The following is a 15017-nucleotide window of genomic DNA, read 5'->3' as shown; positions in this document are numbered from 1 at the left end:
GAGAAAATTCAACATCACAGGAATCATATGCTCAGGGGGAGCACACACATTTTTGGTAACATTTTTTTTGGAATTCACATTTTTGGATACAGTTTTGAAATTTCTCATGAGTGTTGCCATCAATGCCAAAGGGGGAGATTGTTGGCATATGCACACTCCATGTGATTGAAGGTTTTATCATTGATGGCAACCTTGCAATCCTATGGCATCGACAAGGCATTATACCGGCAAGGCATTACACCGGCAAGTTAGTGCACCGGCATCAGCAGATCACACTCTACACCGACATAGAGAAAGGAATTATACCGGCACAGAGGCCGATAGGATTTTGTTATATTATATTTTGTTTATTATTGTAAAACTTTGTAAGCCGACTTGGCATGTTGTAAAATGACTCTTATATATAAAAGAGATCATTGTAGACATTATGAAATGAAGTAAGGAAGTGAAGAAAGTGATGTATGCGAAATATTAAGGGAGACCTATTATGCGAAATATAGGTTAAAGGGTTTATGTAAGAAGAAGAGCAGCAACCGGTAGTGGATCAGGCATTATAGATGCTATTGTAAAGCAGTACAAGATATTGGATTTGTATAATTCACATTGTAAGTCAGTGAGACTTCCCATTGAGCAGTGAGCTCTAGGTAGTTGGCCTTCCTGCATGTGCAGGCCCCTCTTGTAAGTAATATTCTCTTATTGGCTAGTAAGTGGATATTGTGGGTCAAAACTCCCACCGAGGTTTTTCCCACATTGGGTTTCCTCGTTAAATCCTTGTGTTATGGTGTGCTTTTCATGTGGATGTTCTTAATTTTGTTTATTGCATTATTTCTTGCATACCGGTACACTATTATAATATGTTATGCATGTTTTAAGTTAAGAAATTATGTACACCGGTTAGATACTGATTCACCCCCCCCCTCTCAGTATCTGTGGGAATCCTAACACAAAGTTCATCACAGAGGTACTCAACGTGATGATATCCATCATGGCTACACCCATGAATGGAAACGAATATGAACACAAGTGCCCATCACGGAGTCACTCAACGTGATGTCCTCATCTCATCATGATAGTCACCATGGCTACTCCCAAAGGGTGATCAAACACCAGTGATGTTGTCATGGAGTCTCTCAACATGACATCCACCTTGGCTACTCCCAGAGGGTGGAACAAGGGCTTTCACCTCAAACTTCTCTCTCATAGAGAATAATGCATTAATAAGGGCTTGCAACTCAAATTTCTCTCTCACGTAGAAGAATGCATTAACAAGGGCTTGCACCTTAAACTTATCTCTCACAAAGAAGAATGCATTAAAGTACATCTCAAGAAATCACTGATGTTGAAACTCTCTCACAGTAAGGGCTTCATTCTCCACAACTCCAAGCTTGTCTCGAAAATGCACAAACTTCACTTTGGCAAGAGGCTTGGTGAGAATATCGTTCGTCTGATCATCAGAGCTAATGTACCTAAGCTAAATAGCATTCCTTTACACCATATCTCTAATATAGTGATATTTGATCTCTACATAATTTGTTATGTCATGAAACACAAGGTTGATAGAAAGTTTCACACAACTTTAGTTATCACAATGAATAACTGTAGGCTCAAAAGATTGTCCAAGCAATCCTGCAAGGAGCTTCCGAAGCCACACTGCTTCGCGAGTTGCCACACATGCTACAATGTATTCTACCTCTATGGTGCTTAGTGCCACTGAAGACTTCTTCCTGCTACACCAAGAAATCATAGCAGATCCCAAAATGAAGAAACAACTAGAGGTTCTCTTCCGATTAGTAACACTCTTTGCCCAATCAAAATCAGAATAGCCTTGTAGATTCAAGTCCACACGGGAAGAATAGTTCAAGCCATATCCAACTGTGCCACACAAGTATCTCAAGATATGCTTGGTTGCAACTAGATGTATCTTCCTTGGTTCACACATGAACTAACTAAGTGCACTCACTACATAGCAAATATTCGGTCTCGTGTTACCTAGATACATCAAAGATCCAATCAAATGTTTGTACATAGTAGGATCCAAAAGATCTGAACTAGCTGCAAATTAACTCAATTTTTTCAAGTTAGTTTCCATCGATGTAGACATAGACTTGCAATCTAACATTCCATATCTCTTTAAGATGTCAATGTTGTATTTTCCTTGACTCGGGATGATCTCATTAGGTCTCTACCACAGTTCCAATCCTAAGAAAAAATGCACAAGTCCTAGGTCCTTCATCTCAAATTTTGAAGTCAACTCCTTCTTGCATCTAAAGATGAGATGTTCTTTTCCAGTAAGAAATAAGTCATTGACATAGACAACCAAGATTAAAGCTTTTCACCATTGACTACCTTGAAGTAAAGATTCAGATCAACATCATTTTTGCAGAACCTCATACTTACTAAGTATCGGTCAATCCTTTCATACCATGCACGAGAAGCCTACTTAAGACCATATAATGCTTTCTTTAATTTGCATACATGAGACTCTTTCCCATGAATCACAAAGCCTTCAGGTTTCTCAATGTAGACCTCTTCTTCAAATACACCATTGAGAAAAGTTGTCTTCACATCAATTTGATGTAGCTTCCATCCCTTAGCTGTTGTAATGTCAATGATGGTCATGATGGAAGTATAGGGAGCAACTGGAGAAAATGTTTCTTCATAGTCTATTCCTTCTTTCTGAGAGAAACCACGTGCCACAAATCTAGCCTTGTACTTCTCAATGCTTCCATCAACTGCATGCTTAATCTTGAACAACCACTTGAAAGATACAACTGACTTTTCTTCAAGTTGAGGTACAATATCCCAAACAATATTCTTAATAATGGATTGATATTCTTCATCCATAGCACCTTTCCATACTTCCTGATTTGGGGCTTCCTCAACACTGGAAGGTTCATTATCAATAAGATTACACATCAATGCAACATAGCTAGAGAATTTATGTGGTCCTCTACTTTCTATGAATGTGCCTCTAGGAGCCGCGAACTTTTCTGCCTCCTGCATAGTGTTCCTTTCCTAAAGAGGTCTCTTTCGATTCACAATAATATCTCTAGGCCCATAAGTAGGATCCAAGGGTTCAATTGGATCAATAGTCTCTATTGGTTTAGCAGACTCCCTCTGAAGCTTAGGAGTATGATCAATGTCCATGTCTTGAGGAGTCTCTTGATCTTCATCATCTATCTCCATGCATGAACCTTTAGATTTTTTCAATGCAATAGCTTCTTTAAAGGTGACATCTTTGCTAACCTCTATATGCTTCTAACTTGGAATGTAGATTCTGTAGGCTTTAGAAGTTTTACTGTAGCCCACAAATATCCCTTTCTTGCCAGAAGGATCCAACTTAGTTCTTTTATCTTTAGGTACATGAACATACACTGGAAAACCAAAGATTCTCAAGTGACTAACTTCAGGTTTCACACCTGTAAAGGCTTATTCTGGAGTCATATTCTGCAATATCTGATGAGGACTTATTTTCTAAACATATACTGCTATCTTGGATGCTTCGGCCCAAAAAAATGTTTGAAGGTCATGATCATGGATCATGGCTTTTGCAACTTCAACAATGGCTATGTTCTTTCTTTCTACAAACCCATTTTGCAGTGGGTTGTAAGGGACACAAAACTCCATCTTAATTCCTACCTCAATACAAAAATCATGAAAGCTACCAGAGGTGTATTCACCTCCATTATCAGACCTTAAAACTTTAATTCTTTTCCTAGACAAGTTTTCTACTTGGGCCTTAAACTCTTTAAATCTACCTAGGACTTCATCAGATTCTTTAGTCCTCAAGAAATAAATCCAAGTTTTCCTTGAGAAATCATCTATGAAAATTACATAATACAAAAATTCACTTAGGGATTCCATAGGCATTGGACCACATAAATCATAATGTACAAGATCTAATATTTGTTTTGACCTACTTTTACTTCTATGAAATCGACTCTTAGTATTTTTACCCATAGCACAACCTTTACAAGTACTGTCATGTACATGAATAAGTTTAGGAATACCTTTAACCATCTTTTCCAATGATTGAAGAGCCCTGTAATGTAGATGACCAATTATTCTATGCCATAGTTCACTAGAACTAGAAGAGTCATGTAGAAGAGCTTGAACTCGACGAATGAAAAGCTTGTACAAACTCTCATGTCGATTCTCAACCACATGAGAAATCTTTATGCTGGAGTTCTTTGGCCATGCAAGAAATCTCCCTTCTGAAAATGCTACTTGATAACCTTTGTCCTCCAAGGCTGAAATAGATACAAGATTCCTCTTGATTTGTGACACGAACAAGACATCACTTAGATGAAGGGGAATGCCAGATTCTAGATGGAGAGAAGTGGCACCAAATCTTTTCATGGAATAGCATGCATCATCTCCAATGATCACTTGAAGATTAGTCTCCCTTTCCACCAAATTTGAAAGATGTTCTTGATAGCCTGTGATGTGACGAGAAGCTCCACTATCAATCAACTAGGTGTCACAATCCATGGGAACATTACTTGATAAGGTGGATATGAAGAGGAATCCATTAGAATTGTCTTTGCGTTGAGACTTCATTAATGTTTGCGACTTGTTGCTTTGGCCTTGTTAAACAATCTCTTGCATAGTAACCAAACTTGTCACATCTAAAGTTGTAATATCCCCCTTAATTTTTCCCCTTTTTTTTTCTACAATTACATTCAACACAACACTTGTTATGGTTAGGAAATGAAAACCAAATGCTGCTGAAAGTAACCCTCCACTTTCTGATCACCGAGAGCCCAATCTGGGAGGGTGAGAACATACAGTGTTGAGGGGATCGTTAGATGCCAATAAATGAATATGATTACAATCTTCGGGCGGCAAGCCAGCCCCTTCCGCTTATACAACAAGATAATGAAAACAATGCAATCACATGGCGGTAAACCAACCAAGGACAAGCTAAAGAACTGAAGAATGGAATCACACAACCGCTTGTTCAACGGGAGGACTAGAAATGAAATTACAATCAACTCTATCGCTTATGCAGCGGGAGGACAATATTACAATATTCAAAATAGGCGGCAAAGCCAACCTCTTCCACTTATGCAGTGGGACTAGGAGCAATAATCCAATTAGATGGTTGTTAGTACTACTAACCAACTTTACAATGCACAATATGGATTACAATGTAAGGGAAATCACTATTCCAAAGATAGGCGGCAAGGCCAGCCTCTTCCACTTATGCAATGGGACAAGAAAGAACAATAGAAATTGTTGTTAGTAATACTACCATCATTACAATATGAATCATAGCATATGAGAGTGATGAACCAAGTACAATAACATGACCAACAACTACAAATGAAACCAAGTCCTTTCTCTTCACACCAATGAACTTACACACCCCAAAATCAACTCTAAACACCAAAATCTCGAATTCTGATATACTCCTAGCATGCTGAAAACACACAAACCAACAACATCAAATCCCACTAAAATACTCACAACTCACCCAATTATTAACTAAATGACACAAAACTGAAAGCAAAGATCACTAGGAGGTAGGTGATAATTCCTAAGACAACAAAACATGGCAAACCAACCCCAATAATTTATGCACGCATTCCAAAGTGCTCAACCACATGGTACGACCAGCTAAGGTACGATTTTGAAAAAATAAAATCCAACACACCATTTTAAGATCTATGAACTTGCAAAATAAATCGCCTAAACCATAAAGAAAGATAGATAAAATACCCAGAACATGAAGAATGACACACCGAGACCCACGACCCAAAATCCACTTCAGCACACTCCGCGACTAGCAACAAGAACACCCTACAACACTCCCAAAAATCAGAAATCTAATATATAAATCTGCAACATTATCTTCAATCCACTCCTCTGAATGAAGAGCAGTCTCTGACTCAACTATTTGTTGTATTGCAAGCAAGAAATCAATCTATGGCTAGGGGGTAAGCATTTCCTGAAGCTTTCACTCCGCATTTCGGTAGCATTTCATTATAAAAATTCTTCGACACCAAAACAAGAGCCCAACACTCTTATTTATAGACTTTGTATCTCCAAATTCAAATTCACATTCCCTCCAAATGAACGCCAAACCCAAATGCACATTTCTCCTTTCTCCAAATTGACCTTCTCATAGGAGCAAATATACTTTATATAAGTGACAATAAAATCATAATGTGGCATCCAAGGTAGATAAGTGAAATATATTATAAAATTAACTTATTTCTCCATAAGGCGTCCATCTTGCCTTATTAATATTTCACTTTATAAAGTATTTTTCCTCAACAATAAATCACCCAATATATAATTAAGGAAATGACTTAGATATCAATATAACTTAAGCAATCCCTTTAAAATAAATCGTCCAACCTTTGCCTTAATTTTAATTTAATTAAAAACACTATTTTTCATCAAATACTGAACCTGCCAAAACAAGCTCCAAGGATACGGGGAAACAAGCTAAGAGAATTGCCTTGCCAGAAATAGTCACTGAACTGAGCTGAAGAACCCTTGCCAAGAATAGCACCAAAAAATGCTTGGAAGACCAACTGCTCAAACTGACCTGTCGAAAATAGCCATCTGAACAGGCCTGATGACATCCTGCTAAAAATAGTACTTACTAAAAATGGCATACTACTAAAAATAGTAAGTGTTTCCAAAGTGATTTTAACCATATTCTGAGCAGTCGTCGCACTTACAAAAAATAGTAAGTTTGGAAAAAGTCACCCAATGCAGATGCATGGTGAACCATCTTGAAGCTCTCTAAAAACCCAAAAGGAATCCAAAATCCAAACTGTCACTCCCACACACACCCCCTAAAAACACCAAAGAATCCTCCTAGAAAATAGGAAACCCTAATTTCTGCTCCCGACTAGCCGACGGGCCTCCGAAATAGGCTAACGGCTAATTGAACTAATCACTGCGGAGAAGGGACATTACAAAAGTACTGAATGTGGGAGAGATCTTTCTTCTTCTTCTTCGAACCAGGTGCAAAATCTGATCTTTGATCTCTATTCCTCTTGAAGTTGCCTTCTCTCCAATTTATTCCTTTCTTCTTAGTAGATTAAGTGGCTAGAACATGAGTGTCTTCATTTTGAGAGCCTCTGTCGTTTCCCCTTGTAGCCAACCTAGATTCTTCTTGGATGCAATCAACAAGAAGACGATCAAACTTGGGCAACTTGGATCTCCCACTGATACTTTGAAAAAATGGCTCCCAAGAATCAGGAAGGCCATTTAATGCCAACATGACAAGATCTTTATCCACAACTTGATCTCCAATGGAGCTTAGTTGATCCCTCCGCTCTGAGATCTTCATGAAGAATGATATGACTATTTCTCCTTTCGTTATCTTGACTTGATGAAGTTATTTCCTCAATGCAAGATCCCTACTTGTGTTGTTGATCTCATATAGACCTTCCAAGGTTTTGAACATGTCTCTTGCAGTTGTCATCTTGGAACTGAGGGGCACTAAGTGATCCTTCATTGATTCAATCAAGATCTTCTTTGCTTTTATAGCATTCTTCTTGAATTGAAGTTTCTTCATTTGATCTTCTCGCTCAGATAAATATTTTTCTTCCACAAACTAAAGAAGATCATTTTTCTTCAAGTGCGATAAGAACTCTAAACTTCCACGAAGTGAAGTTTGAAGCACCTTCAAGTCTATCTTCGACCTTGAGATCGTTCACCATTTTTTCAAGGCTTTGATATTGCACTTTGAAGGTGAGAGATGAAAGAGAACTTCACTGCTATAAGGAAGTCTGATCATGATCTTCTCAAACCCTCTCTGATACCATGTTAAATTTATGATCAGATTTAGAACAATGTAGATATGAGACAATTCACACAAGTTTACACAACATATACCCTAGGAAAACCTTCCAACTTGAAGGTGAAAAACCCAACAACAAATAAATAATTGCACCACTTGGATAATTATCGATAGACTCCAAATATGTAAGGCCAAAGGCCAGTTACATATTTGGTAGAATCATCCCTCAAGGAGACTCTCGCAGATACATATGACAACACTTGCCAGGAAAGGTAACCCTACAACATAATACCTTTTTTTTAATGAGAAAGTTTTTAATCAAATTGAAGAAATTGGTATCAGATAGGGATTTATCCTTGAACCACAAATCATCCCAAAATCTGGTACATCTTCTGTCACCAACAATCTTTTTTCCTCTCTTCCTTAGATATTCCTGATTTTAAGAATATTATTCCAAATGCAAGAACCTAAAGGGAGGTCAATATCATATAACAATTTGTTACCAGGGGCATTAATGAGGTATTTGGCCCAAAATATTCTGACCCAATCGTTTTCATCTTCAATTATCTACATCCAATTTTGGCTAAAAGAGCCCTTTTGAAAGGTCTAATTTTCCTTATTCCCAACCCACCGAACCTTTTGGGTTTACACACTCTATCCCAAGCCACTAGGGATATGTGAGTCTTTTCTTTAGTACCTGTCCATAGAAACCTTTTTTTATTTTTTTCAATTTCATCTACAACAACACCAAGCATTTTGAAAGGGCCGAGATAGTAAACTAGGATATTCTACAAGCAAGATTTAACAAGATGCACTTTACCAACAAGGATTAAAAGTTTTCCTTTCTACCTCGAGAGCTTTTTCTGAAATCTTTCAATAATTACATTCTTGAAGTTGATTGGAGGGTTTTTCGAGATAAAGGGAAGACCTAGATAGGAATCTGGGAAGGAGGCAGCACTACGACCCAAATTTCTAGTTATTTTAGCTTGTAGGGTAGGGGGAACATTAAAGAAGTATATTTTTCTCTTGATATAATTAATATGTTAACTTGACAACATAGCATAACTATCCAAGATCTCTTTCCATCCTTTAGCTTCAGAGATATAAGCTTTCCCAAAAAATATGGTGTCGTCAACAAACTATTGGTGGGTAATACGGTTCAAATGAGAAGCAACTTTAATACCCTTTAGCCAATTTAAATCTTTGTATCTCCGAATATTTCTCCCCAAGACACTAGCAATGATGATGAACAAGTATGGTGAAAGGGGGCCACCTTGATGAAGCCCTCTATCGTAGGAGAAGTATCCTTTTGGTGAACCATTAACAAGCACCAAGTGCATAAGAGAGGTGACGCATTCAACTATCATATTTAGAATTTTTCCTTTAAACCCAAACTTTCTTAGCACTTGAAAGAAGAAGTTCCATTATACTTTATCATATTCTTTAGAGATATCAAGCTTGAGGGCCATACCTGATTTCTTGTTGTATTCCATAGAATGAGCTAATTCATGGGTAGTAATTATAGCATCCAAGATGCGTCTACCTTTAACAAAACCTTTTTGATTTTCTGAAATCATCTTATCCAACACAATTTTGAGCCTATTAACCATAATAGTAGATATGATCTTATACAAGGTATTACAGAGGCTAATGGTCCTAAAATCCTTTAAAGAAACAACATTTCCACATTTAGGATCAAAGTTATAAAAGTTAACTTGTTTGAGGAGTTAACTCATTTTGAAGAAGTCTTTAGCTACATTATAAACACTCATCCCTAGAATATCCCAGAATTGTTGAAAGAACGTCGGGGGAACCCATCAGGGCTTGGAGCTTTGTAGGCTCCAAAAGAGAAAACTTCATCCTTAACTCCCTGAAATGAGACTTTAGAAGTAAGATGATTTAGGTCCAAGTCTATGATCACCTTAGGGATAACCTCCAACATACCATTTGAGTCTCTAAAGTAGTTTTGTCCATTACTGTGTTGATTCTAAAAAAATGACACCACCATATTGGCTATCTCAGTATCATCCTCAATAAGGGAACCATCCTCTCTTTGAAGGTGTCTTATATTATTTCTTCTCCTGTGTTTCATAGTTGACTAGTGAAAGAATTTAGTGTTCTTGTTACCCTCAGTAAGCCACTGTACCCAAGATTTTTGTTTCCAAAAAACTTCTTGTTTATTCAATCTTACCCATTGGTCCCTTAGGGATTTCTCTTTCAAGTCGTGTTCCAAATTAGCCTGACCCATCTCTAATTTGTCTTGGATAGATTTTAATTTTGAAGTAATAGTATTCTTGTGGTCAAAGATATTATCGAAGGAGCATTTTTTCCACCCTTTCACCCTATCTCTAAATATTTTTAACTTTTGCACCACTCAAACCATAGGGGTCCCATCCACTTGAGTGATCCACCATTGCCCCACCAACTCTCTAAATTTTGGATGTTGAGTACACATAATCTCATACCTGAAAGGAAATGGGCCTTTTTTTTAACCATGCTCCCAAAATTGGATAATAGCATTATGATCCGATCCAGTTTTGGGAAGAGCATTAGGAGGTAGATTATCAACATTAATCCAATTGCAAGAAACCAAAAACCTGTCTAACCTGACCTGGATTAAATGGTGACCTTGCCTCCTATTAGACCAAGTGAATTGAGACCCTTGTAGGCTTATATCAATAAGACCAACGACTGAGATAAAGTTAGCTAGATCATTCATGCTTTCAAAATAGTCCATCGAGCCCCCTAACTTCTTTGAAGGATACAAAGGGGATTTGAAGTCACCTCCCAGCATCCATAGGTCAGTTGAACCATTCAAGATTTAGGGAAGCTAGGGAGTTCCATAAAGTAGCCCTAGGAGATATGACATTAGGGGCATATATATTAATAAAGTTCCACCTTTGTCACTATAGGCATCTAAAAATGGTCAATGCTTGCGATGTCATACTTTAACATGTCTGTGTGACCTTATTTTAGGGTTTTCGCGCCTACTAACATTTTCCTCTGTGTCACACATGCGATCTTTATCATTTGTCAACATCGTGTCATTCTTCTGCATTATATTCCTATTTGATTCCAATCCCTCACATTTGAATTAGGTCTAGCCAATATCAATTTTGAATCTCAATCATTGATTGTGATCAGTTGGTCATATCAATTGAACATTGTTGCCACCCTAATTGGTGTCAATTAGGATTTTGTCCTAATCTCTCATCATTTGTGATATCAATGATCTTTTAATCAATTATAAGTAAATTTGGATCATTTTGGATCCCTTTCAATCTTCAATCATTGGTCTCTTTAATTAGTCTCGATCGATTTGTCATCGGTCTAAGTTGCCAATCTTTATCAGGTCAATTGTCATAAAATAAACCTTTTTGTCAATCTTTGTTCGATTTCTCATTAATCTCAATCAATTATCATTTTTTGTCAATTTGGATCAATCAGTCATTGATCATTTATCAATTGTCACTTATCAATTGAATTCTTTTGTCATCTTTGACCAATTTGTCATTGGTCTTTGTCAATCAATACCATATCAATATCAAGTCCTTGTCATTTATCCCTTTGATCATGATCGATGTCATTTGTTTATGGCTCTACTTGTATATTGACCTAGTTCATTTCAAGTTTATTTCTTAGGGTTTTATGATTTAATCATTTAAGCCTTTACTAATACCTTCTTAGGATAAATTAATTTATTCATTTACCCTATGTCATAATTAAATTAATTGTTTAATCACCTAACTAAGTCCCTTTTGTGCTCCCACTTTTTCTCTCCTAACATTTCCCCCTAATTTCTCCTCTTTTTGTGTTCAATTTGTCATAATTATGAGCTACTTTTGAGGCTAATTTGTCATGAAATTTGCATAGTAATTTGTCATATCCTTGCATACAAAGTTGTCATAATTTTTGACATAGAATTTGTCATATCTTGTCCCCCCAATCATGCCCTTTTCGAATGAAATTGCCCTTTTCAATTCCTCATCAATTTTGGACTTTTTTTCCTATAAATTGAGCATTTTTCTCATCCTTTCTCAATCACATTTCTAGTATCGTTACATTGTCGATTTGGCTATAATTTTGTCATTAAACTTGCTTGCAATCACACTTGTCTTGTAGTTGAGATCCACAACCATTTAAAGGAGAAAGAGGAACAATGAAGGAACAATGAAGGAGATATATGTGTTTTGGTTTGCGCTCTCTTTTGATATTTCGTCGTCATTCCTTTATTGAATGTGCTAGGATTTGGTTTCATAGCATATTAGTTTTCATGGTTGACAAATGTTTGTGTTATGATGCCTTTGCCTAATTCCTACCTCACAGTCGTGTCTTCAAATTCTACATTTTGACAATTAGACTATTTTTAGAAGAATGGAGCAGAGTTCTCTAGTTAAAGAGGTTGGGTTCCACAAAGCAGCAATGCCACTCGAAGATCCTTCTGCATCACTAACTAAGAACTTAGTGAAAGGCCAAAAATGTTTCACAATATTGTGAAACTCCTCTAATTTAATTTGTCTCTTGTAGCAAAAGGATATTGATGCTCTGTTCAAGTAACAAGCACTTGAGCATATGCTGCTTTATCGGGTTATTTAAGACCGTCATATTCCACAACAGAAGGAACTACTCATCCTTGAGAAACCCAAAGGAAGCCCTCATCAGAGGGGTTTGACATCTCACTTCTTCTTCTTTGATTCGAAGAGGCTATCAAGGGTCATCTACTTTCTGCTAGCAATCTCTCTAGCAACATCTATACTTCTTGTGTCCCTCTAAGAAGGTCTTCTAGGCTTGGCTTTGCCTCCTACATCTACCTTCTTTTTCTTCGTATTTTTTGCTCCAACCTGCATCCATTCCATATTTGAGTCTTCTTCATCCAAGATCTTTCTTGATTTACTTGGGGGGGGGGGTGTTGAAGAAAATCCCCGAAGGTGTAGGTTATCTTTTAGGTTCATAAACCTTGTCTCAACTTTTCCATTAACAACACTTGAAACTCTATCTGGGTCAATACTCTCTTTATTATGCATACTTGAGACCTTCTCCTTAATCACCTTCTCGTTAGGTGCACTAGGAACAAATCCTCCCCTCACCTCAAAAATCTTGGTTTGAGGCAGCTCACTTGGAGTTTGGAATATTTGATCCTATCGGTTCGACGTAGCAACAAGAAGAGATCAACCACAACATTATCAAACACAATCCCCTTGTCCACAGTAGGAAACAAAAAACCCTACTTAGGAATGCAACCAACACCTAACTAAGACTTTGGGTGATCAATGGTCTGATCACCTATCTTAGAGGAAGATGATGTCATGTCATCTAATTTCTTCTTATCCTCTTTTTGACTTTTTTCTACCTCCTTCACTGAAGGGATCACATGGTTTTTTAAGCCCCCACAACTAGAATCTTTGCATTAATAGATCCTTTGTTCAATCTGTTAGACAAAGAGAGAGGAATGTTAGAGGCGAGCTACTTCCTCCCTAGCCATTTTTTGCATTCATTGTTGAAATGCCCATATTTTTTACAGTTTTGATAGAAGGCATTTGCATTCTCATATTCAATAGGTTGGGCCCAAGAACCAAAATGAGAGTGAAGAGTAACTTGGGTGGGAAGAACAGAGTTGATAGCCACATTAAAACAAACTCTAGCAAAGAGGAGCCTAGATTTAGTTTGGGTTATTCTATCCACCGCTAGAAGCTTACCAAAAGATTTGGCAATCCCCTTAAACACACCAAGGTTCCAATATTGTAGCGGCAACCTAGGTAGGCGAATTTAGATAGGAGCCATTGCCCCAAGATCCTTCCAGTGTCCAGCCCCAGTTTCCATTTACACAAGGAAATGAAGTTTTGAGAGTTTCTTCCATAGGTCTAGGGACCTTCCATAAGAACCTTAACCAGATCTTCTTGATTAAAAAAGCTAAACAAGAACAACCCATTTGCCATAGGAATTATAGAAACACTGCCTTTTAACTTCCAATGAGAGTCAACCCATTTCCTAACCTGATCAATATTAGGTCAAAAGGCTAAAAACTTACCAACCAGAGAGAGGATGAGTTGCGCAATAGAAATGTTCAACATAACATCAAGAACCTCATCAATTGGCCTTGGACTTTGCACGCCACTAAAGGGTCAGGCCATGCAGGTTCCTTGCCCATTTTAGGGGAATTTCTCCTAGCAATTTTTCCACAAAGCTTGCATGTTCTTCATCGACAAAAAAGGAATCGAGATTGTATTGAGGCTAGGATGGTTGAGGTACATTTGAAATAACCTCGACTTGACAGTCAACCTTCTAACTCATAGCAGCAGAAACCATAGGGGCCACATGGCTCCGATGCCTAGGAGGTGGGGATGCCCGTAGGAGAAACAACACAAAGTAGGACAATGGACAATTGGTTCGACTCAAACCCTAGCAAAGTAATTTCATGTTGTGTATTTTTTATTTTAAGTATTGTTATTAGGTTAATTAAGTTGTCAATATTTCTTTATGTAATTGAATTTTACTAAATCACTTGACATATTAGGAATGAAACTATTAAACTACTTTTAAAGCATCTAATGGATGTTCAGAAGTTAAAATAAAAGAATGTTATTCAACAAGAGTTAGTATTTACAAATATAGCTCTTCTTGGATAACTGATGAAACAAATAGATATAAAAGTGATTATAAATAGTACTTTTCTTATTGTTAATTTTAAAAATTAAACTAAAAGATGTAAATTTTATTATTAATTATTTTAATCATAATCTCTCATATTTTCTCTATTTCATCTTTTATTTAAAATTGATTCAAATATGATTGACCCACAATCTTTTAAATAAACATAATCATTTATCAAATGAGACAATAAATAGAATGACATGAAATAAGTTTACACTATTAGCTTTTTAATAGTCAAAATGAAAAAAAGTAAAAAAGATTTTATAGCTTACATTAAACTAATTTAACAACTATTATCTGAATGATTTTGAGTCGGAGGAGAATGTGTTTGTGCTCTTCTTCGAGGGTTCGAGCTAGGGCACCCACACCCTAGCTTGTGGTCGTTGTTCTCTAATGTGCGCTACGTGGGAGTCTATTCCATTTTGGGGGGTCGGTTTCTTCATTTTCTTCCACTTTGTCTATTTTGTGTTGTCGTCTTATGGTGTTCTGGTTCTTTGTCGCTGCTGGGAGTGGTGGGGGTGCGTGGTTCTTTCCTTGTTCGCCTCCTTGGTCGTGGGTGCTACGACCTGTGGGGGCAGTGTTTGGTCATTTGGGAGGGTACGAC

General features: G+C 37.2%; 1 pseudogene; it reads right to left on the bottom strand.

The window, feature by feature from the left end:
* Positions 1 to 15017, bottom strand: part of LOC131875206 (uncharacterized) — an 82334-nt pseudogene that overhangs the window by 62337 nt on the left and 4980 nt on the right.

The sequence above is a fragment of the Cryptomeria japonica genome, chromosome 4 (genome assembly GCF_030272615.1).
Source record: "Cryptomeria japonica chromosome 4, Sugi_1.0, whole genome shotgun sequence".
Lineage (NCBI taxonomy): Eukaryota > Viridiplantae > Streptophyta > Pinopsida > Cupressales > Cupressaceae > Cryptomeria > Cryptomeria japonica.
This window is presented reverse-complemented; position numbering and strand designations above follow the sequence as displayed.